Source organism: Macaca nemestrina, chromosome 2, assembly GCF_043159975.1.
Source record: "Macaca nemestrina isolate mMacNem1 chromosome 2, mMacNem.hap1, whole genome shotgun sequence".
Lineage (NCBI taxonomy): Eukaryota > Metazoa > Chordata > Mammalia > Primates > Cercopithecidae > Macaca > Macaca nemestrina.
Genome location: NC_092126.1, coordinates 150000767 through 150025727, shown reverse-complemented (window position 1 = coordinate 150025727; position 24961 = coordinate 150000767). Strand labels below are relative to the sequence as shown.

General features: G+C 46.9%; 1 protein-coding gene and 1 long non-coding RNA gene across 7 annotated transcripts in view; one reads left to right on the top strand and one right to left on the bottom strand.

Moving 5' to 3' along the window:
• LOC105477705 (histamine receptor H1) overlaps positions 1–24329 on the bottom strand; it is a 130625-nt gene extending 106296 nt beyond the window's left edge. For 3 of the 6 annotated variants that reach the window (XM_071092223.1, XM_071092222.1, XM_071092224.1), the window contains exon 1: positions 6667–6745. The gene's annotated coding sequence lies outside the window, so the exon portion shown is untranslated. Of the gene's footprint in view, positions 1–6666; positions 6804–24132 lie in introns of those variants that run through there. The other 3 variants (XM_011734361.2, XM_011734358.2, XM_071092225.1) reach the window with 3 other exon arrangements.
• On the top strand, positions 7750–11143 carry LOC105477707 (uncharacterized). Its single transcript, XR_984899.2, has 3 exons — positions 7750–8572; positions 9762–9863; positions 10394–11143. It is a non-coding gene; the product is annotated as an uncharacterized lncRNA (long non-coding RNA).
• Positions 24330–24961: the final 632 nt, after the last annotated feature.

Below are 24961 nucleotides of genomic sequence, written 5' to 3'. Positions count from 1 at the left end.
ATACAACTTATACAAACAATCATCAAACCAGCATGGCACAGATCCCCAGTCCTCCTCCTGTGCTCTGTGCCCATGAACCACATCAAAGGCTCTCTTGCTGTCTACCCACTTCTGATTGGGTTTGGCCACAGGTAGGGCAGGAGGAGAATGACATTGAGTGTTTATTCCCTTCTCTTGCCCCTCCAAACTTGGAGGCAGAAACAACTCTCCTCTTCACATCGATACCCTAGGGCACTGCACTATCCCATGTTAGTTCCCCGGACCACAAAGTCTATACAAGGTAACAGGCTCTTTATCAAAACCTTTCTCAGTTACCCAGTTGGGATGTGCCCTCTGTTTTTTGCCATGGCCCTGTCTGATAGTCAACTATTAGAATCAGCTGACGGTTCAACAGTTCAGAACAGACAGCTCAGAAAGAGATCTGCTGTCAATGACTGGGTTTCCAGGTTACATGCCCTGAGGCCCAAGATACAGAACTGTGCAAATGGTGTTCCCTGGAGTTGAGTGTGATTTGGTGGCTCTGCCTCCAAAGATATATTGTAATTTAGTGCTGCTGCAGGTGACGTAGGAAAGAAAGGTGGGAAGGAAAGGAAGAAAGATTTAATAAACAGGGAGGGAAACAGGATGAGGACCATTGGTTAAGTATGTGAGAAGGAAAATTAATTTAGACTTTTATCTTTCTTCAAAACCCAAATAGGTTAGAGAGCGATAATTTAGTCTAAAATATGAAACCATTAAACTGATGACAATGAGAAACCTTGTTTTCCTATCTGAATAATAGGAATAATATAACTACCTCATAGCATTGTTATGGGAGTTAAGAGAGATGATCCAAGTTAGGACAGTGCCTGGCACTTTATTAAAAAGACAACTGAGGCAAGATTCCAGCTGAGAAACTTGCTCAAATCTAGTTATCCTGGGGGTGGGGAAAAGATGAATTGGCAGAAAGGGGCATAGTCCTTAGGTCCTAATATGGAGATTCCACAAAAACTGAAAACGTGACAGAGAAGGAGAGCCTGACCTAAAAACTGGCACAGGAATGGTCAATGGAATCTGATTGTCCCTCAATCTGTGGCCACCAGGGAATAACAATATACAGGTATATTGTCTGCAGTGGCTGCAATTTTAGAAGCAGATGGAGACTTCAGCAGATATTAAGGTTTCACCCTAGGCTGAGTCCCTCTCAGCTGGATGTCTGGTTAGAAGAACTCTCATCCAGAGGCCAAGGCTGGGCTCTCCCCATGGCACTCAGGACAGAGGTTCGCAGTCTCTGTTTACTTCCACCAGAGGCAAGCTAAGACTCAGATTGGTGGCAGTTCCTCCTTCAAAACTAGCTTTTCTCCCTACCCTCCACGTTAGCATCAATCCACTGGGGGCCTCACTGGGGAGTTTCATTGAATCCTCAAGGAATAACAACACCCATCTTGTGCAATCTCTTCCAGAGAACAGAAAAGTGGGAATCTTGCCCACATAATTTTGTGAGGCCAACATAACCTTGATACCAAAGCCTGAAAAGTAAGCATGAGAAATGAAATCACCGTTGAATATCACTCAAGAACTCATGATTTTAAAATACTAAACAAAAGGGTTTGTAAATAAAAGCTGGCAATAAAGATGCTACAGCATGACTCAAATTGGGTTTATTCCAGAAATGCAAAAGTCGATGTCATGCATCATGTTAACAGATTGAAAAAGAAAAATCACGTGACCATCTGGGCAGATGCAGAACAAGCATCTGTTAAAACTCTATTTCCATTTATAACTAAAAATAAAAGAAACACTCAGCAAACTGGGAATAGAAAGGAACTTCTTTAATCTGATAGAGAGTATCTACCAAAAACCTAGAGTAAACATGATACCTCATTATCAAATGTGGACGGCTCTTCCATAAGAGTTGCAAAAGGCAAGATGTCCACTGTCTTTTTGTTTTGTTTTGTTTTTTGAGATGGAGTCTCACTCTGTCACCCAGGCTGGAGAGCAGTGGTGCAATCTCGGTTCACTGCAATCTCTGCCTCCCAGGTTCAAGTGATTCTCCTGCCTCAGCCTCTCGAGTAGCTGGGACTACAAGCATACACCACCATGGCTGGCTAATTTTTGTATTTTTAGTGGAGATGGGGTTTTGCTATATTGGCCAGGCCAGTCTCAAACTCCCGACCTCAGGTGATCCACCCACCTCGGCCTCTCAAAGTATTGGGATTACAGGTGTGAGTCACGGCGCCTGGCCATTTCTTCAATTCATTATTGTACTAAGGTCTTAGAAAGACAGTAAAGCAAGAATAAAAAGGAAAGAATAAAAGGATTAGAAAGGAAGAAACAAAACTGTTATTTGTACCTCTTACGATTGTATATGTTTTCAAAAGAATCTACAAATATATTTTTTTAATTAGTAAGTGAGTTTAACAAGATTTCTGGATACAAAATCAATATGCAAAAGGCAAGCATATTTCTCCAATAAGTAACCAACTAATTTATCTATCAAAAATGTATAACAGCATCCAAATTATCAAATAATAGAAATATATATATAACAAAATATATAAAAGACACCAAAGGAAAATTAGGAAACCATGCCATGAGATGTTAAAGATGTTAAAAATATCCTAAATAAGTAGAGAGATACCATGTTCATGGAAGACTAAATACTACACCTTCCACCCTCTAGAGGGCAATGGAAAGCTCAGTGTAACAGCTGGTATTTAGAAATAGGAGCAACCTGGATTTATATTCCAATTTCTGCTGCTTCTAAACTCTGTAATTTATTTCACCAACCCCTCTGAACCTGTTTCTTCTCTTATAAAACATGGATAATAATTTCTGCCTACTTGTTAGAAGTCAACCAATAAGAAAGCTCTTTGCAGAGTGCTGTATAAATACAGGACATTCTTACAACTAGTATTTTTGTCTCTTGTTGGTCCAAGGGTAGGAAAAAAATTAAATGTCCCAGACTAAGCCAACTTGCTTGCTTATGCCCATCTATTTATCATCAGGGGCACTGCTGACTGTTTATTCTGTTCTTAACATTTCTTCATTCAGTCCTCACAGCAACCTGTAAGGTGGGTGCTATATTAGCCCCATTTTACAAATGAGAAAGCTGAGGCCCAATTAAGCAATTAAGCAATTTGTCATTCACATATTCATTCATTCCGTAGATGTTCACGAATACTTTCTACATGCTAGGAGCTGTGAATGTCCTTGTGAATAAGACAAATGTGTTCCCTGCTCTATTAGAGCTGACAATACGGTTGGAAAGACAGCCAGAAATCACACCTCGGCGAATACACTGGCAGAACTAAGATTCAAACTCAGGTCTGTTGGACATTGGAGTCTGTGCTTTTAAGTACTCCCTGGGGGCAGCTTTCTCAACCTCCTCTGCTCATTCCTCTGTTGGGATGTGATAGTTTCTAACATGCATTCTGCTGGCAACAAACAGCAAGTTTCAATGGCCCTTGCCATCCAAGCTGCTGCACAAATTGAGAGCTGTCAGCTTCGATCCTGGCCCATGTGATCCCCCTGCATTATCACTGAAGAATTACAGCAGGGAGGATGAATGCATAAAAGAGGCAAGGCATCCTGGCGCCCCCTCCGACAGCATCAGCAGCATTGTTCCCGAAGAGTATGTGTCTGAGTCCTCTACAACCATTAATGACAGAAGTGAGTCACTTATAAATGAGATATGGGAGCTTTATTATAATTACATCCCGAGATTCAGAAACGCTCAGCATCACTGTTAAAGGGAGGGCAGCAGGTGACTGGGACCTGAATGATCCTCTGCGAGGTACATCTTTCAGATAAAACATCTTGGATCAGGAGCAATTATAGGTAATTCCCAGCCTGAATGCTAATGAGAATTACTTACAATTTCATGTAATTCTTTGCCATTTATACCATCTGCTTTTTTCCTTCTTTTCTCCACATTTCCATCCTGACATTGATCCTGAGAAACAGATACTGGCAAATAGAACTAACGGCCATTTCGCAGATAAGGAAGCTGATGCCCAAGTTCTCTCGGTTCTGAGGGCAAGAGCTGGGGTTCCAACCCTAAGCGTTCTGTCCCTCTAGAAAACATGCGATTGAAAACTGTCCCAAATCCATGCTCCTCAGAAGAAAGCCAGAGCACAAACTTCAAGCTGCACTGTGTAGCAGCAGTATCATCCACACTAGTGACACTCGTGGCAATGGCCAGTGTCTGCTGAGTGCCTAGCAGAGTGTCAGAAGTTTATACAGGTCCACACTGAGACTTCAAGTTTCAGGCTATTTAAAGCTTGAGACTGCAGTAAGACTTTGGGGGCACACACTATATCTAACCAGACTTACTCTCACTTTACAGATGAGAATGCAAGAGGCCTGCAGAGGCTGGGCAATTTGCAGGTGGCAGAGCCAGGATACAGAGCTGGGATTGTTTGACCTTAATAGCAACAACAATAACAATGGACTCTTAACACTTTTAGGTATTACACCGCACCACTGAAGTGCTTTATTCATATGAACACACCTAATTCTCTTACCAACCCAGTGAGGAAGGTGTCAGGAATACCTCCATTCTAAAAATGGGGGAACCAAGGAACGGAGACACATAGCAACTTGACCAAGGCCACAAAACTCATAAGCAACAGTGCTGGGATTTGAACCCAGGCAGGTGAGCTCCAGAATCCCACACTCTTGATGTCTTTGCTATGTGTTTTCTCTGCTAAGGAAAAGCCAGGCACTCCTTCATTGTGAAGAGGAGAGTGCCAACACAGAATTCTGAGAGAGTCGAAGAGGAGGAGGCTCACATATAAGTCCCTCCTCCCTTGGACACTCAGCTGAGGACTAGGAAGGACCACTCCCAGCCCTGCATTGGCCAAACCACTCTGGGGTGCAGGGTCTCTTGGCAGGCAGCTCCGGCCTCCACCCAGCTCTGAAATCATGGACAGGCAGCGCCTGCCCGTCTCCTGCCTCCACGGGATTCTCTTTCACATTTGAAAACAAAAACAATGCCAGGCATCCCCTGCCCTTCTCCATAGATTCTCCCCACACCAGGAGAAATGCCTGAATCACACTCAGGGATTTACATGGGGTTGTCCGGGATTCCTGTGAACAGCGGACCTGCTGCCTGGCTTTCTTCTATTCATCTCTGCTGCTGCCAGACACAAGCACGGAAGGACCTAAGGTCCCATCTGCCACCTGAGTTTCATTCAAAATCTAGAGGGAGTCAGGCAAGATGGGTGTTCAAACCCCAACTCTGCCAGGGACCAGCTGGGCAATCTCAAGCAAGTTAACCTCTCTGAGCCTCAGTAGACTATCTGTTCAATAACAGTACTTACCTTGCAAGAATGCTGTGAGTATTAAGTGGGATAATGCATAATGATGCTCTCATGTGTCCACCCTCCCTCTCTCCCAGTCTCTGCTGGTTTTCTGGCTGCCTCCAAGACTCTTCCCATAAGACCCTCAATCCCCCTCTCCTTCATGCTCCAGGGACACACTCTGTCTGTGCTCCTGTCACAGGTTTCTGGCCCCTCAGTCATAAAATGAGTTATTCAGGCACCTTCCAGCCTGTGAACCTTGCTCACCAAGACTCCCAGCCTGCCTTGTTCGGTCTGCTCCAGGCTGAGGCGGGAGCCCTCTGCCGGAGGACAGCCACTCTGCCTGGAACATCTCTGCACTACCAGCTCCAGGCAAGCGGACACTTCAGAGGGATCAGGGAATTAGGAGGGAAGAGGTGGGATCTTCATGGAGGACTGGGGGCTGGGGGGTGGGGTAACAGAGAGGGAGACGTGACTTCCTTGAGGAGCTGCCGTACTCCAGCTCCTGCTCCTGACTTCCTGGGCTCCTTCCAGAAAAACTGAGAGCAACTTCTAGACTCTGATCTCTGAAAGAGCAGCCCCGATGCTCTTCTGTCACCAGAATCCACTCCCTGGCCATAACATCCACTCATTTTCCCAAAGCATCCTCCTCTGTCGGTACAACGAGGAGGAGGTGATCCACCCCTTGCTCCACACCCCCAGCTGCAGCCAAACTGCAGGAGAAGGGCGGGTGGTGGTCCGCACACTTCCTACCCCCGACTCCAGGTGACGCTGAGCCTGGGGCTTACCTCATGAAGTCTAGTGATTTGACTGAGGATGACTCCGAGCAAAACCGTGACTCTCTCCCCAAAACCGTGACTCTCTCCCCTTAACTAGCTGGTGCTCCTGGGCACAACTTTTCCTCCCCGAGCCTCAGTTTTCTCCTCTGTAAATGAGTATAACAATATTGCAACAGATAATGGATGCCCAAAGCCTGGCACAGAGAACGCACTCAACCGATGGGCTGGCACTACGGTTAGCAGCAAATTCAGACCCTGGGGAGGCTCAAAGAAAACGAGACTCCCCCTCTGCGCGCCGGAGCCCAAAGACAGACGCTCAGGGCGCGCACCCTGCCCAAGCCCGGGGAAGCTAAAGGTGTCTGCGCGTCGAGTGCTGGGGCCACAGTGTGGAGAGGGGAGCGATGCCCCCGAGCGAGCCGCGCTCCTCCACCCTCCCCAGGCCATCCGCGTCGCTAGGGTACCCAAGCGCGCCCATCTCAAGCCGCCGGCTCCGGGGGTCCCGGCCGCCCTGCAGGGCTGCCCGGATCCCAGTCTGGTCAGCGCGGAGCCTCGCCCAGCTGCTGCGGCCCCGCTCTCGCCCAAGCCCGCGCCCCGCTGCGACTCACCGGCGCCGGCTCCGGGGAAAGTTTGGTGGCGCGGTAGCAGCGGCGGCCAGGCTGCTGGGTGTGCCGCGGGGGCGGCGGCGGGGGCGCCGGGGAGCGCTCTGGGAGGCTGGGCGCGGGAGGAGGAGCCGCGCCGAGGGGGCCACCTGCGAGCAGCGGGGAAGGCGGGGACCGGGGCCCTGCGGGCCTGCAGCGCCCCAGCACCCGGCTCCACGCGCCCAGGGCCGCCCCCGCGGAGGGAGGGGGCACTAGGGGCGCGCCTCTCGCTCGGACTCCCTTTCCCAGCTCGCGCCCGAGGTTTAGAGCTGCTACCGCTGGGTACCCTGGCTCGGGCTCTGCGCGGTGGACGGCTCCTGGGGTTTGGAAAGAGAGGTGGCAGAAGGGTCAGAACCTTGGTGAGACAACTCCACCCCCACCCACGCACCTGCGGGCACACAAAACGACAGACAGAGATAAATCAAGACAAAGACGCAGAGATGGAAATAGAGATGAAACGATGTTTGGCAGAGTCAATCACAGATAGATTGAAAAAGACAAATAGTGATACCTGTGCCCCTCATTACTGCTAGGGGCGCCAAAATCGAAAAGGCGAAGTCAGACAGAGGTGGAACAAGATTGACAGATAGGGACCCTACCCCTAGAGGTTTCATGGGGAACTAAAGAGACCCCCAGGGTCTACAACCTCACACCTCTCTTCTGTTTCTCCCTAGCCCATCCTGATGAACGAGCCCACATTTCAAAATGGGATGTGTTTTAATTAGCATCCTGTGTCACCCCAGCAGCGACGTGAGGGGAGGAGTAGGGTGGGGGTGAGGCCCCTCCGCAGGTCCGCGGGAACCTGGGAGCTTGAGGATTCTTCCTGGCTGCCTTCATTTCCAGAGCTGGGAGAGAGAGATCGAGTTTTTTTCTACCTCCTCGGCGCCGGGAAAACTCTATTTGAACCTCTGAACAGTTATGGCTTCAGATTTTACCCTAGCACTTTCGATGGGACCACCCAAGCTTACAGGGAGAGAAGGGTGTTTGAGAAGATAGGACATGGTGGGTTGGGGTGTGGGGGTGGGGGTCAGAGGGGTATATTAGCCTCCTTCCAGTAGGAGCGGTCCCACCAGCCCTGGTTGTGGACCACACAGAGCTGGGTCTGAGGCCCTGCTTCACAAGCCATATATGGTAGGTCCATGGTCCTTTTGCGTGGCCTCAGGGCCCATGTTGGTAACAGGGAGGTTCATAAAGACAGGTGCCATTGTGCCAGATGCTCTTCTAAGAGCTACAGGTGCTTACTCATTTAATCCTCACAACAACAATAGGTCCTAGTAGGTAGGAACTATTATTACCCCTATTTTACAGATGAGGAAATGAAGGCACAGAGAGATTGAGTAACTTGCACAAGGTCACATGTAGGAGAACCGAGCATCCACCCTACGCAGCCTAGCCCCAAGGTCCAAGGTCCTGTTATATTATAACTTCATCTCTGTGGGGCTGTTGGAAAGTTTCACGATGCCGTTTCTATAAAGGGCTTAGTGCTCCATAAATGGTAGCTCAGAGATCACTGATCCCATCTTCAAGGTGGGGATTAAAGGACCTTGTGATGCCCAGTGATATATGAGACTTTGGCTTTGGGATAATGGCAGGCCATGTCACTGTCCTGGGCATTATGGATTCGCAAGGTCAGGGATGTCCCATTTGCTTTTTTGGCCAGCCCTTTGCACATTAGCACAACCCCACAGCCAAGACTCACCCTGGATCCACCAACGCCCTCTCCCACCCCCTGGTGATTCTCCAGGGCCTCCATATTTTACACTTTACCAGACTAATGCACCCTTTGGAACTGAGTTAACACTCAGGATAGCAACTGTTATAAACTCTAAAGAAAATACATTTCCTCTCTCTACAGCTGTGGAGCTTACCGGAGGTAAGGAGGGGATGGAGGTGGGAGGAGGGATGGGGGCAGGCCGGGTGGGGGAAGCCTGGTCCACTTTTATCCCTCCTCTCTCCATTCTGCATTTCAGCAAAGGCTTGGTTATTTGGAATTCCTCCCCAAAGTTTCACTTCCTGGGCTAGTTTTAGGCCTGCTAAACCCATTGTGATCAGCATTTTTAGAAAAATCAGCATCTTAGAAACAGCATGTTAGACATGATTTCAAGCCCCTGGTAAGCGGGGTGTGGGTTGCTTTGCTATGGCACTTGGAACTGACAGATCAGGAGGTACCCCAGGCCGTATGAGGGATGGGGGAGCAAGAGGGCACAATCAACTTTCTAACAACGTATGGGCCACAGTAGAAAAGCAACAGCTAGCCTCATGCTTACTGCGTACTGTGTGTCAGGCTTGATTTAAGAGCTTTACATAATTAAATAATGCATCGATTCCTCACAATTCTATGAGGTAGGTACTGTTATCATCCTGTTTTGCAGATGAGGAAACGGAGGTACAAAGAGATTAAGGAGCTTGTTCAGAGTATACAGCTAGTAAGTCTTCCCAAGGTCAGACAGGTGGGAAGCATATGAGCCAGATCTGGAGCCTGGAGCAGTCTGGACCCACAGCCCCACTCTTACTTCTGTGCTTTGTGGAAGAAGCAGAAAAAAGGGACAACCTCAGTGCCTGAGTAAAGTCTGAAGGCAATGAGAAGAAATAAGTAGATTAAAAATACCTGCTCTGCCACTTACTAGCTCTGTGTTTACTTTGCTTCTCTGAGCCTCAGTTTCCTCATCTGTATGTAAAATGAGAATAGTAATGTCTATGTCACACCCAGAATTTTAGTGATGGGCCGGGCATGGTGGCTTGCCCCTGTAATCCCCAGGTAGGATTGGGGAGGCCAAAGTGGGAGGATCACTTGAGCTCAGGAGTTTGAGACTAGCCTGGGAAACATGGGGAGACCTTGTCTCTACAAAAAATAAATAAATTAGCCAAGCATGGCGGTGTGAGCCTGTAGTCACAGCTACTCAGGAGGCTCAGGTAGGCAGATCGCTCGAGCCTAGGGGATCAAGGCTGCAGTGAGCTATGATTGAACACCTCATTTCAGCCTGGACCACAGGGCAAGACCCTGTTCCCCCCTCCCTCCACCAAAAAACAAAGAATTTTCATGATGATTGTTTTGATTGCAGGTAACTTGGGTAACCCAACTATAGCCAGCTTTGGTTACAAGTGTTCTGGAATGAAAACGTTTAGGAAGTAGGCCTGCATTCAGATCCTTCAAAGGCTCAAAGGTAATTGTCATGAATCTGTCTCCCTCTGTCTTGACTCTGTTTTCTTTTCTGTCAGTTTTATTTTACACATATGTGCCAGTTTTATTAGCAGGCTGGCTCTTTCCATAGGGAGGTGGAAACGGCGAAACAACCTCAAGGCAAAGAGATCACGTCTTTCCAAATACTTCCAGCAAAAATCCAGGGTTGACTCCAGTTGGCTTGGCCTGGATCACATGCCCAGTCCTGAAACCATTATAGTTGTTTTGGTTGGCTAAGCCTGAGTCGCATGCCTGTGTCTGAAGTCAAGGGGTCGGGTCAGCCCCCTGTAGGCCCCTGGAACTAGGAGTGGGTGAGAGATGGTTCCTTAAAAGAAAATCGAGATGCTATTAGCAGAATAACAGGGGTCCCTGACAGGTAGGAACACTGATGTCCTCTCCCTCACAGTGCTGTTGTCAGGATTAGATAAGCTCATGTAGGCAAAGTGCTCAGCATGGTGCTTGGCTCTGGTAGATGCTCAGTAACCGAATCCCCTCCCTTCTTCCCTCCTCTAGGAAACAGGAATCGTGGCTCACCAAATCCAGCCCAACTGCTTCCTTGTTCACATGGGGAAATTGAGGAAGGCCTAGGGAGGGTAAGGGACTTGCCCAAGGTGCCCAGTTCATTAGCCACAGAACCCATGCCCCCAGCTCTGAAACAAGTTCCAGTTAAAGTCTTCGCTGATAACTTTAAATCCTCCACTAACCAAGGGAGTCATCTTTGCATTTGCACAGAGGAGACGGGAAAATCACAAAGCCCTTAAGGTCCAGAGGAAATGAGTGTCACCACATTGGGCTCCCAGGCTGTGCAACAAGCTGTGGACTGAGATGTCTGGGCAGGGAGCCCGGTCCAGCTCCCTATCCATCGCATCATGGAGTCAGCCATCTCCTCTGGGGACTGCACCCTCTGGGTGCTGAGAAATCCAAATGGCTCTTTTTCATGCAGCCGCCCCAAGTGTGCAAGATGGCCTTTCTCTTGATTTATTTCCTGCTTACTTTATGAGAGTCAAAGTGCATCCTTCAGGACCAAAGTGGCCAAGGGGCCAGCATGTTATTTAGAGTGATCAAAATGGACCATTTTCAACTTGGCCCTAATTCATCTTCAGAGTTTTGGTTTCCACTTGCTTTTACTTATCTGTATTTTCTAGCATTTCTTTAGCAAATTTGTATTACTTTGGCAATTAGAAAAAATGACCAGTAATTTTTATAAAAGGATTTGTGTTTGATTTCCTTTCAGAAAGGCACTTTCATTTATTAAAAGATCACAATGAGAAGTGAGATTAAATTGATCTTTCTCTCTGGCAAGGATGTGTGGGGAGGAATGGGGAGGTGAATGCTGGGAGCAGAAGCCACAGCTGCAGAGGGCTGCAGTGAATGAAGGCTGGACCAGGAGACTGGACCAGGAGGCTGGACCAGGAGGCTGGACCAATTGGCTCTGTGGTCCTGAGCAAGTCACTCAGTGTCTCTGGGTTTCTATTGCCAGATGTTTGGTTTCATTATTTCTGGAGTTCTTTTTAGGAATTCTCTGTATGGATTCGGTCTTTGAGCTTTAGTGAATGTTCATATACACTGTAGGAGAACATGTAATGACTCAGAAATGTGTTCAGCATAAATTCTGTTTGTCTTTCCACCCCTGTGGGACTGATGAAAGTTCTGCTCAGCTTCTCTGCTTCCTAGCATTTGGTTTCTTCTCAGCTTCTCATTCTCTCCATTTAGCTGTTTATGAATTGGCAAATTCATGGAAAAGAGCACATAGAATGTCAGGCCCTTGCTCAATGCATTTCTCTTCACCCTGAGATCTTGATCCCTCAAGTTCTGGCTTCCTGAATACCTCTTTTTTTTTTTTTTTTGAGACGAAGTCTCGCTCTGTCGCCCAGGCTGGAGTGCAGTGGCCGGATCTCAGCTCACTGCAAGCTCCGCCTCCCGGGTTTACGCCATTCTCCTGCCTCAGCCTCCCGAGTAGCTGGGACCACAGGCGCCCGCCGCCTCGCCCGGCTAGTTTTTTGTATTTTTTAGTAGAGACGGGGTTTCACCGTGTTAGCCAGGATGGTCTCGATCTCCTGACCTTGTGATCCGCCCGTCTCGGCCTCCCAAAGTGCTGGGATTACAGGCTTGAGCCACCGCGCCTGGCCCTGAATACCTCTTTTATGCCTTCTAACAGATTTTTATTTTCTTTGAACAATTCTACCCGGTTTTCTAATTGTTTATGGAGAAGATTGTTCTTTACAAGCTAGTTTTTTCATAGGCAAAAGCAAAAGTCTCTTCCTGTGTTATTAAGTGAAAAAGGCTGATTATAAAATGGCATGTACAGCTTCTATTTATATGCAAAGCATGTATATGTGTTTATGCAGAAGAAATAGAGAAAAAGCAAAAGCTATACACAGTGTCTCTCTCTGGCTAGTTTTTAAAAATATTTATCTATAGTTTGCAAATTTTATGTAATAGATACTGAGAATATCCAAACTGGGTTGACTTTTGTGGCCATTTATACCTGTGTTACAAATGGGAAAACTGAGGTCAAGAACATTTAAATTTATTTCGGTTGAACAATTTTCGGAGGCCTGCTGTGGGCGGAGAACTGTGCTATTGGCCACAGAGCATCCAAAGCAACATAACACCTAGTCACTCTATCTCAAGTGTCTACAACTTGTGCTAGCCTTTGGGATATGAGGATGAAGAGGACAAGGATCTGCCCTCAAGATACTCCAGTTGAGGATAAAGATATTCAAATAAGCTATCTCAGCTGTGATAGAGATCAATGCTAGAATAATGATATGACAAGACTGTGATCGCATTCTAGCTGGTGTAGCTAAAAAAAAAAAGACTGTGGTTTGTCTCTTATTAACTATTCTCTCAATATCCAACTGAAATATTATATTTCCCAGCCTTCCATGTAGCAAGCTGTAGCTACGTGACCAAATTCTGGCCAAGGAGATCTAAGGGAAAGTGTTGTGAGGATTTCTAGTAAGTCTCTTTAAAGGGAACAAGGAAACTCTTTTTTCTTTTTTTCTGCTGCTTGGAATGTAGATGTAATGCCTGGAGCTTCAGTAGCCATTTTGAGTCACACTTGTGTCACCTTGGAAAGGAACCATGTACTGGGATGATGGAGCAGCAAGATGAAATAACCTCAGTCGCTAACACCATGGAGCTGCTATATTAGTCCTGGGCTGTCTATTTCCATACTTTTTTTTTACATGATAAAGACACTTGCATATCTTGCATATGTTACTGGTGTTTTGGATGTTCTCTTACATGCCAATAAACCCAATCCTAACTTATATTAATCCTAAAAATAAAGTGCTATGGGAACAGCAGTGAAGGTAGGGAGGAGTGAACATCTCCCACTCTTGGGCATTGAGGAAGTCAGAGGAGATGTGAAGGTTGTGGAGAGTTAATCACTGAGATGGGCAGCATTGAGAAGGAAGAGAGTTTCTTTTTTTTTTTTTTTTTTGAGACGGAGTCTTGCTCTGTCGCCCAGGCTGGAGTGCAGTGGCCGGATCTCAGCTCACTGCAAGTTCTGCCTCCCGGATTCAGGCCATTCTCCTGCCTCAGCCTCCCGAGTAGCTGGGACTACAGGTGCCCACCACCGCGCCCGGATAGTTTTTTTGTATTTTTTAGTAGAGACAGGGTTTCACCGTGTTAGCCAGGATAGTCTCGATCTCCTGACCTCGTGATCCGCCCGTCTCGGCCTCCCAAAGTGCTGGGATTACAGGCTTGAGCCACCGCGCCCGGCCTCTTTTTAATTTTTTTTAGACAGAGTCTCACTCTGTTGCCAGGCCGGAGTGCAGTGGCATAATCTCAGCTCACTGCAACCTCTACCTCCTGGGTTCAAGCATTTCTCCTGCTTCAGCCTCTCGAGTAGCTGGGACTACAGGTGTGCACCACCATGCCCAGCTAATTTTTGTATTTTTAGTAGAGACAGAGTTTCACCATGTTGGCCAGGATGGTCTTGATCACTTGACCTTGTGATCCATCCACCTCGGCCTCCCAAGGTGCTGGAATTACAGGCATGAGCCACCGCACCTGGCCAGTAGAGAATTTCAAACAGAGTGGACCAGGCAGGGAGCGTGGGAACAGGGCTGGAATAAGGAACATGGGCATTAGAATCAAACAGCCTGGGTTTAAATTCCATCATGGTATTTAAAAAGTCACTTCACCACTCTACACATCAGTTTCTCCATGTGTAAAATGGGGATAATAATAATATCAGCTTCATCTGGGTGTAGTGAGGATCTTATGAGTTAATACATGTAAAGTGCCTAGAACAATGATATTGAGAGAATAGTTATTGAGAGACAAACCACAGTCTTTTTTTTTTTTTTTCCTACAACAACTGGAATGGGATCACAGTCTTGTCACATCGTTGTTTTCATAGTGATCTCATATCACAGCTGAGATAGCTTATTTGGATATCTTTGTCCTCAACTGGAATATCTTGAGGGCAGATCCTTGTCCTCTTCATAGCACATTGTGAGTGCTTAGTAAATGAGTAAATATTGGCTGTTATGTGCTTATCCATAAAGTGGGATGTTCATAGTCCTATCTCATAGAGCAGCCAATGTGTATTACAAGGCACAGGACTCCACACGTAGTTGGTGCTCAACCATGTGGCTTTTTCTCTCCCTTTCTTTAAGGGGCTTACAAACAGTATTTAACAAATCTTCATCAAGCCCCTACTCTGTGGCAGGCCCTGGGTCAGGAGGTTGCTGATTCCAGGAAGAATCAGACCTTATCCCTGCCCTTGAGTCTCAAGAAGAGAAAAGGAAAACAAATAAGCATAGTACAGTGTGAAAAGTGGGACTGTGGTCCAATTTCAGTCTGTAAACTCAGATGAATGAGAACGGTAACTGTTTCCTGGTAAGTGAACTCAGTCTCTGCTAAGATCTCCCATCACACGCGAGGAAACCTTAATCTTTGTCAAGTCGAGATTTTCCTTTTCTTTTGGAGTTTATCATCACTTATTCACGTTGGCATGTGCTGAGACATCTTCATTCCTATCTGAGGAGGGGCCACCCAACCATACACGTCACTGCTGAGTTTTCCCTTGTTCCTAGGTCTCATTCCCTCTCTCAGCTGCTTCCAGGGCCCTTTTCAAGTACACAGGAACCTTTGCTCAGCTGCCATGGCTGCCAGGACACAGAGAATTCTGGCAGACATATGAAGTTCTTCTGCCCACCCCTAAGCGTCCATTCATTTCTCCTCTAGAGTGTCTGCCTAGGAAGTGCTCAGGTGCTTTCTACATTTAATTTTCTCAAACTCCTTTGGGAACTCTGGTGTCTGTCTCCAAGCTCGGGACCATGTCTAGAGAAGGAACAGGTTCAAGTGCCTCCTACCTCAGGGACCTGCACCCTACCCCCTTCCGTTGTGGCTGCTCCAGCTGTCTCCCTCATTCTTGTCTGAAAACACTTATTTAGTTTCAGGGGGGCAGAGCCTTGCTCCTAAATCCTTGCATTTCCCCATAGGGACTATCTCATCGATGCACAAGAGCCTCTTGTTGCCCCTGAGATGCTAGACTTTTGAAACTCAAAAGCCTGGAAAGGACTCTGGTTTTTCTTTTTCTACAAAGCCAGAAAAGGATAGTAGTCTCAAGATGATAGCCTAAAATAGGGGGAGGTAAGTCTCCTGGGTAACAGAAATCATCAAGAATGAAAATTAACCCCAATGAGCTCCTTCCATGTCTCTGCCAGAATGGATGAAATGTAAAACACAACATCAAGTGTTGGCCAGGATGTGGAGCCACTGGAGCTTCATATGTGACTGGTGGGAATGCAAAATGATACTGACCCCTTGGAAAACTCCTTGGCAACTTTAATAAACATAAATCTACCCTATGATCCAGAAATTCCACTCTAAGTCATGTCTCCAAGAGGAATGAAAATATATACCCACAAAAGACTGTACATAAATCAGAACAGCATTGTTGATATTAGCCCAAACTGGAAACCACCTAATAGAAGCCTGAATAAATTCATACTGTGGGATACTCTACAGCAGTGAGGTAGACGAACTGTTACTGCCCACAACATAAAAGAAAGTAAAAATCATTACTTTGATAATTATAAACACAGAAAAGTAAACATTATATAATTATATTCATATGAAGAATTATCTAAATAATTAGTAAAATTGATCTATGATTTTAGAAGTGGTTGCCTCTGGAGAAGAAGGAGGAGTACTGTTGACTGAGAAGGGAGTTCTGGAAAAATTCTATACTTTGATCTTTGGGATGGTTACACCGATGTATAGATAGGCAAAAATTCATTGAGCTTTACATTTAATATTTGTGTATTTTACCATATGCAAATTGACTCTCAATTTTAAAAATCTCATTTTCCTTAAAAAAAGCACAGAGGCAAACATTTCAAAAACAATATCTCACCTTAGATGAGATATAGAGGCAAGCAGGCAGCCCTACTGTGACAGCCTGGAAAAGGCATTAGACACACTGTGTGGGCTGCAGTAGGGACAGAGAGACAGTCAACGAGGGCTTCCTATGGGAGGTGATAGCTAAACATTGAAGGACCTGTGCTGAAAGTCAAGCAAAGAGAAGGCTAAGGGCATTCCAGGCTCAAGGAACCGCATGCAAGGGAACTCATCACATCCCAAGAGAAGTTGACAAGAGAAGGAGGGTCTGGGGAAAGGACAAATGACGAAGCCACAGATGTCAACAGGAGTCAGATCTGACAGCCTCACAAGCCAAAGGGAGGCCCAAGGGAGGTTCTGAAGAGTTGTGATTGCAGTTGGACTTTAAAGAGGCCACTCTGGAGGAAGGAGGAAGGTGGTTTAGAGGTGGTTGCACTAATCCACAGATGGGGTATGTGGCCTGAACTAGGGCAGGGGCCATGTGGATTGGGGCTGGGAGAAGAACTTCCAAAGATACTTAGGAGGAAGACTTTGGTAACCGGCAATATAGCGGGACAGGAGAGGAAATCACTAAGGAAACTCATGGGTTCTTGCCTTTCATGGCAAGGTGGAGCTATTTACTGAGAAAAAGATAGGAGGAGCTACATTTATTTATTATATATTTTTTGAGATGGAGTCTCACTCGGTCACCCAGGCTGGAGTGCAGTAGCATGATCTCAGCTCACTGCAACCCCCGCCTCCCGGGTTTAAGCAATTCAGGAAGAGCTACATTTATAAGTGTTGTCGTGGTTGACCAGCTGTTGTTTTTCTCTGTTTGGCTGCTGCTTCCGCTTTTGCTTTAGTCAGAACTCTGTCCCAGGAAGACTTGCTCCTCCCTGTTCTCAGGCTATGTAGCTAAAGTGGTGGTGACCCCATCTCTGGGCTGTAGGACATGTGATAATGACCTCTAGTTCCAGCTTGAAGTTGCTGCAAAAGACACGATTTTATTCTTTGCCATGGCTGAGCAGTATTCCATGATGTGTATGTATATGTGTGTGTGTGTTTGTATGTGTGTGTGTATATATACATGTCACATTTTTAGACCAATTTTCCATTGATGGACACTTAGTTTGATTCTATGATTTTGCTGTTGTGAATAGTGTTGCAGTAAACATACGTGTGCGGGTGTCTTTTTGATACCACAATTTATTTTCCTCTGGGTAGATACTCAGTAGTGAGATTGCTAGATCACAGGGTAGTTCTATTTTCAGTTTTTTGAGAAATCTCCATACTGGTTTCCATAGAGGTTGTACTGATTTACATTCCCACCAACACTGTGTAAGTGGTCCCCTTTTTCTGCATCCCTACCATCATCTGTTGGTTTTTGACTTTTTAGCACTAGCCATTCTGACTGGTGTAAGATGACATCTCGTTATAGTTTCAATTTGCATTTCTCTGATGATTAGTGATGTTAAGCATTTTTCATATGTTTTTTGCCCACTTGTATATGTTTTGAAAAATGTCTTTTCATGGAGGACGTGCATTTTGGGATGGAGCTTGAAGATACCTAAAAAAGATCTGGCTTGAAGGGGGAGGATGTGTTTCACGAGGAGAGAAAAGCACAAGCAAACCCTTGGAGGCATGAAAGAAAAGGGAACACTCAGGGGATGGTGAGTAGTCAGGTTGGCCTGACCACACTGGAGAATGTGGAGGAGATGAGTCTGGGGGCAGACTCGTCTGCAGCGGTCAGACCCGTCTGCAGCGGTCAGACCAGGGGTCACCATTCATTTACTCCTCTACAAGGGAGACTGGAGGGGTCAGACCAGGAGGACCTGGAATGCCAGGGTGAGTTTGGATTAACCCAACCAATGAATCTGTGGACTACAATAGGCATCTGGAAGTTCCAGGGATGTTTGGGAAAACTTGGTGGGGAATTTAAGGAATGGCTTCTGAGGCCAGAGCTCCATGTTGTTTTTCCCATCAGCTGGCTCAGGAGTTGAATAGATGGTGAGCTCAGGGACTGGTGGACTGTCCCAGTAATACAGGGTGGTAATGTCCCTCCCTTTCCTGCCCCAAGTCATACAAGCCTTCTCAGGCTGGGACATCTGGAGGTCTTGGCCAAAAAGAACGAAGACCCTTGCCTTCTGCAACCCACTCTCCACACAGCAGGTTGAGGGCCCTGTGGACACACATCAGATCACTCTTACTGTAAACCCTCCAGAGCCTTCTCACCCCACTTAGAGGCAACTCCAGACACCTCCCTGTGGCCTACAAGGCTTCACGTCATCTGACCCCTGCACACCCTCTGTCCTCACCTTCTTTCACTCTGCCCTGGGCCCACTGTTCTCCAGCTCTTTGCAGCCCTGCAAACACAGCAAGCTTTTGTCCTGTCTTGGGGCCTTTGCACTTGCTGTTCTCTATGCCTGGGACACTCATCCCCCCAGATCTTGCTATGGACACCTCATCATCATTCAATCTTTTTTTTTTCCAAGACAGAGTCTTGCTCTGTTGCCCAGGCTGGAGTGCAATGGCATGATCTTGGCTCACTGCAACCTCCATCTACCTGGTTCAAGCCATTCTCCTGCCTCAGCCTCCCAGGTAGCTGGGATTACAGGCGCCTGCCACCATGCCCAGGTAATTTTTCATATTTTTAGTAGAGACAGGGTTTCACTGTGTTGGCCAAGCTTGTCTTGAACTCCTGACCTCGTGATCCGCCCACCTTGGCCTCCCAAAGTGCTGGAATTACAGGCATGAGCCACCATGCCTGGCTTCATCATTCAATCTTTGCTCACTTGTGGCTCGTTGGAAAAGACTTTCCTGGGTAAGGTAGTGCCCCTGCCTATCACTTGGCCTTCTTAGTCCTCATTGCTATCTCTGATGGTCTTTTTCTTTGTTTACTTGTTTACTGTGTTTAAGCCTCCATTTGAATGCGAGTGACTCAAACACAAGGTTTCTATCTTGTTCCTCACTGTACTCCCAGCACTTAGAGCAGTGACTGTCCCATAGCCAGTCCTCAATAAATGGTAATTGAATGAACTGTCTGCATAGGCAAGGTCCTTAGGCAATTCTGCAAATAAGGCGGCTGGGCCCAGAGAAGAGAAGGGACTTGTCAAAGGTGTCCTACAAATCAATGCCAGAGACAGACCTAGACTCCAGGACTCCTGCCTCTAAGGTCAGTTCATTTTCTGTAATTCTCTTCCATTCTTTTCTGCCAAAGGGGCTGCCAGTCTTTGGTGATTTTCCCCTCTGTTGCATATGCCAGGGTAGAAAGAGCAGTGAACTAGAAGCCAGGGAACTTGAGACCTGATCTAGCTCTGCCACCCACATAGCTTGTAGACCAAGGGCTCCCTGAGAGCAGAGGGCATATCTAGTACAATTGGTGCTCAGACAAGGCTTGTCGAAAGAGTAAGATTTGCTTGCATGAAGATAATGGGTGCCAACACAGGGCAGTGGTTAAGAGCTGGAAACAGGAGCTAGGCAGGCATGAATTCAGATCTTGGCTATGTCACTTTCTAGTTGCCCTACACGTGATCACACATGAAGAATGTAAACGGCATCATCTGTGATAGCTTGTGTCCAGGATGGCCCTGAGACCTTCTGGTATTCATGTTCTTGGGTAACCTACACTGAATTAGGGCTGATTTGCATGACCAATAGAATACTGCAGAAGTGACAGTATGTGATTTCTGAATCTAGATCATGAAAGATAGTGTGGCTTCCACTTTGGTCTCTTATATCACCTACTGGGGAAAGCCAGCTGCCATGTTGTGAGGACACTCAAGAAGCTCTGTGGAGAGGCTCATTTGAAGGAGAACCAGTGCCTCCCACCTACAGCCAGCATCAACTTGGGACATGTGAGTGAACTACTTGGAAGTGGATCCTCCAGCCAAGTCAAGCCTTCAGATGACTGAAGCCTCGGCCTCATGAGAGACAGCAGGTCAAAACCGCCCAGCTAAGCTGCTCCTGAAATCCTGACCCCTGAAATTATGAAAGATAGTAAATTATTAATGTTGTTTTAAGCCACTACATGTCGGGGAGATTCATTATGCAGCAATAGATAATGAATACATCACCCTTGTATTCATTACTGATGTTTATTGGGAGCATAGTGTGTGATTTTTCATTTAACCCTTCCAATAATGCTGTGAGATCGATACTTTTATTATCCCCATTTTACAGACAAAGAAACTGAGGTTCAGAATGAGTGAAGTGGAGAGTTCCTGACCTTAAGGATTTTATGGTCAGATCTGAGAGACAGAAGCTCAAAAACCTATGACTCTAGGCAAAATATGGCTCTGGGATCTCAGGAAAGGGAGAGGAATTTTGGATTCTGGCTTCTGCTTGGGCCTCATAGCTTGGGGTGACACAGGGTACACTCCAAAGGCAGCAAACACCTTCCCTGCCCTTGAGTACCTGCTTAATCAAGGGGAGAAAGTTCAGATGCTTATGCATAATGGGTGGTATTTCTCTGCACAGAAACACACATAGGCCTGTACAGTAATGATGAAAAGCAGCAACCCATCTTAAGGGCTTGGCACTTTGTACTTACAAAGCCTTACACATCCCTAATTCCATGAAATCCCACCTGGCAGGTAAGCATGGCCCTGTACGCTTGACAGATGGGGACACTGAGGCCAGGGAAGTTGTGTGATTCTTGCAGAGCCAAGCAGCATAGAAGTGGCAGAGCTCAGGTAAAACCCAGCAACTGGGTGTTTTCACAAGTGCTAAGGGTACAACAGGTGGTAGGCAGAGCTCCTCTGAGGGAGGTTCCAGGAAGAGGTTACCCGGGAGCAGGGTTCTGAGAATGGGGAAGTGGCTTGGTGGGGAGGATCGTGCCTGGGAGGGGCTGAGAGGAAACAGAGTGAGTCCCTAGGAGGCTCCAGGGGTGTACGAGGGCAAAGAGGAGAACATAGCTGGAGTGGAAAGAATGAACAAGCCTGGGCATGTGGAAGAGGCTTGGTGTGTTAGGTGGAATTGCAGCTGGAGGGTGTGTGCAGAATGAGAGGTCTCGGTATTAGGGCCAAAGTCAACTGCCATGCCTAAGGTGGAGGCGCTTGTTTTGCTTCTTGGGTGCAAATCATTCCTGTGATTTAGTTCTCCCTGGGGGAGAGGCGGGGTTTCATCCAGCCTCAGCAAATGCATTCAATCTTCACTACTTCTCTCTGTCAGATGGGGCGGATAGAGGTCCAGATGTGGGCAGAAGCTTTTATGTCCCATCACAGGGCAACTAAGAACAGCTGTGCAGGTCGTTCACTGCACATGGGCACTAGGCCAAAAGGGACTGAAATCCTTTGTTTGCCCTTTGTTTACTAAGCCATGTGCCTGCAAAGCCACACCTGCCCAGAGGGAGTGGTTCCTTTTTCTTTTCTTTTAAAAGAATTGTTTTTTTTATGAGCTAAAATTCACAAAATATAGAATCTACCATTTAAACCACTTTAAAGTATGAAATTCAGTGGTTTTAGTATATTCACAATGTTGTGCAACCGTCACCACTATCAGTTTTCGGAACATTCCCATCATCCCAAAAAACAACTCCATAACTCCTAATTCCCCCCTTTTCCCATCTCTTGGCAACCATGAATCTGAACTTTCATATGAATGGAGTTCTATAATTTGCTGTCTTTTGTGACTGTCTTCTTTCACTTGGCATTAAAACTTTTCTAGTTTTACCCATGTTGTAGTATGTGTCTCTACTTCCTTCCTTTTAATGGCTGAATAATATTCCATTGTGTGAATATTCCACAATTTGTGTATCCCTTCATGAGTTGATGGACATTTGGGTTATATCTACCGGCTGTTAAGAACAGGCCGGGTGCAGTGGCTCACACCTGAAATCCCAGCACTTTGGGAGGCCGAGTCAGACAGATCACCTGAGGTCAGGAGTTCGAAACCAGCCTGGCCAACATTGTGAAACCTCATCTCTACTAAAAATATAAAATTAGCCAGGCGTGGTGCCAGACACCTGTAATCCCAGTTACTCAGGAGGCTGAGGCAGGAGAATCGCTTGAACCCGGGAGGCGGAGGTCGCAGTGAACCGAGATTGCACCACTGCACTCCAGCCTGGATAGCAGAGTGAGATTCTGCCTCGAAAAATAAAAATAAAAAATAAAAATTAGAATAATGTAGCTGGCCCGGCATGGTGGCTCATGCCTGAAATCCCAGCACTCTGGGAAGCCGAGGTGGGTGGATCACCTGAAGTCAGGAGTTTGAAACCAGCCTGGCCAACATGGTGAAACCTCGTCTCTACTAAAAATACAAAATTAGCTGGGCGTGGTGGCACATGCCTGTAATCCCAGCTACTTGGGAGGCTGAGGCAGGAGAATCACTGGAACCTGGGAGGCAGAGGCTGCAGTGAGCCAATATCGCACCATTGCACTCTAGCCTGGACAACAAGAGCAAAACTCTGTCTTAAGAAAAAAAAAAAAAAAGAACAGTGCAGCTGTGGCCAGGCACAGTAGCTCAAACCTGTAATCCCAGAACTTTGGGAGGCTGAGGTGGGAGGATTGTTTGAGCCCAGGAGTTTGACACTAGTTTGGGCAACATGGCAAAACCCTGTCTCTATAAAAAATGAAAAATTTAGACAGACATGGTGGTGCACACTTGTAGTCTCAGCTACTTAGGAGGCTGAGGTGGGAGGATTGCTTGAGCCTGGGGGAGGCTGCAGTGAGCTGTGATGGTGCCACTGCACTAAAAAAAAGAAAGAAAAAAAAATTCAGCTATGAACATCCTTGTACAAGTTTTTGTGTGAACAGGTGTTTTCCATTTTTCCGGGTATATACCAGGGGATGGACTTGTTGGATCAGGTGGTAATCCCATGATTAACTTTTTGAGGAACTGCCAAGCTGTTTTCCAAAGTGACTGCACTGTGGTACATTCCATCTAGAAATGTTTGAGGGCTCCAATGTCTCCACATCCTTGCCAACATTTGTTATTGTCCATTTTCTTATAGCCCTCCTAGTGAGTGTGAAGTGGTACCTCATTGTGGCTGGCCATCTGTATATCTTTGGAGAAATGTCTGTTCAAGTCCTTTACCCATTTTTTGGTTGGGTTGTTTGTCTTTTTAGTGTTGAGTTGTAAGAGTTCCTTGTGTAGGCCGGGCGTGGTGGCTCAAGCCTGTAATCCCAGCACTTTGGGAGGCTGAGGCGGGTGGATCACGGTCAGGAGGTGGAGACCATCCTGGCTAACACAGTGAAACCCCGTCTCTACTAAAAATACAAAAAAAAATTAGCAGAGCATGGTGGCGGCCGCCTGTAGTCCCAGCTAGTTGGGAGGCTGAGGCAGGAGAATGGTGTGAACACAGGAGGTGGAGCTTGCAGTGAGCACAGATCGCGCCACTGCACTCCAGCCTGGACGACAGAGCGAGACTCCGTCTCTAAATAAATAAATTAATTAATAAGTTCCTTGTGTATGTGTATTCTGGATAGTACACCTGTATCTGGTACCAGAGCACCAGATACTCTTCTGCCATAACAAAAGAAAGTGTATCACTCAAGAGGACAACTTAGTACCTCCGTACCTTTACAGATGGCCTGCTATGTGCCAGGCGTGGAGGGTGTGAATCTGAAGATAACAGGGTCCATTTCCGCCCCTGTTCCCCATCCTCATGAAGGACACACTCACTCACTCAGACGCTCAAACCACAACACTGGGGACTGACTGGACTCCTCCCTCACCACTCCATCATCCAATCAGCCACCACAGCCAATGATGACTCCGCCCACCTTGTGCCACCATCTAATCAGCCACCACAGCCCATGGTAACTCCTCCCTATCACTCCAGCATCCAATCAGCCACCTCAGCCCATGGTGACTCGTCCCCCATCATCCCAGCATCTAATCAGCCCCCAGAGCCCGTCACCCCTCCAATCTCTTCCCCACGCCCCAGCCGAGTCTAGGCGGTAATTGCCTCTCACCTGGGTGATTTCAGTAGCTTCCTGTCTCCAGACCTCAGGGCTTGCTTCTTGCAGTTCATTTCTCCATCAGTGCACGAGCAGAGTGATTTTTCTTAAATGAAAAATCTCATTAGGAGGCTGCCTGGCTGACAACTTCCCTATGGCTGCTGTCAAAAGAAAACGCACACGGAAGCCGACAGCTCCGTGTTATCTGGCACCCACTGCTGTCTCCACTCCCCTCCTTGAAGTGACTCAGTCTGACTGAACTGTTGGTCAGTTTCCCAGCTCATCCCACCTCCAAGCCCTGCTGGCATGATGTGCTCTGAAATGAGGGACAGTAAAGAAATGCGTCAGGGATTCCCAAAATAAGTAATGGGTTAGGCAGTAACTTGTCAGGCAGGAGCTGGGAGTTTGCTAGGGGCACGGTAAGCGTTCCGGTTAGGGCAGAGAGCCTCGCTTCTGCCTGTGCAGTCGCTTGGACACACAGGCCTGCCTTGGCGCTGATGAGTCACCCAAGAAAGTGTGCCTAGAAATGACTCTCCTGGATGTGTGAGAGCCTGAGTCCACCCCAGGGGTTTGGAAGGCGGATTCAGCTGCCTTCCTTAGATCATCTTAGGTTCTTCAAACCCCAGTGCCAAAAAAGACTAATGACCGTGTGGCCCACCCCTTCATCCCTTTGCCTCTATAAACCTCCATTCTTCCCATCTCAAAAATGGGAATAATGACATTTTTTAGATGATCGTGAGGCTCAAAGGAGATTTTCTAGACTCCTGTATGAGTTTTTTTTTTTTGTTTTGTTTTGTTTTTGAGACGGAGTCTGGCTCTGTCGCCCAGGCTGGAGTGCAGTGGC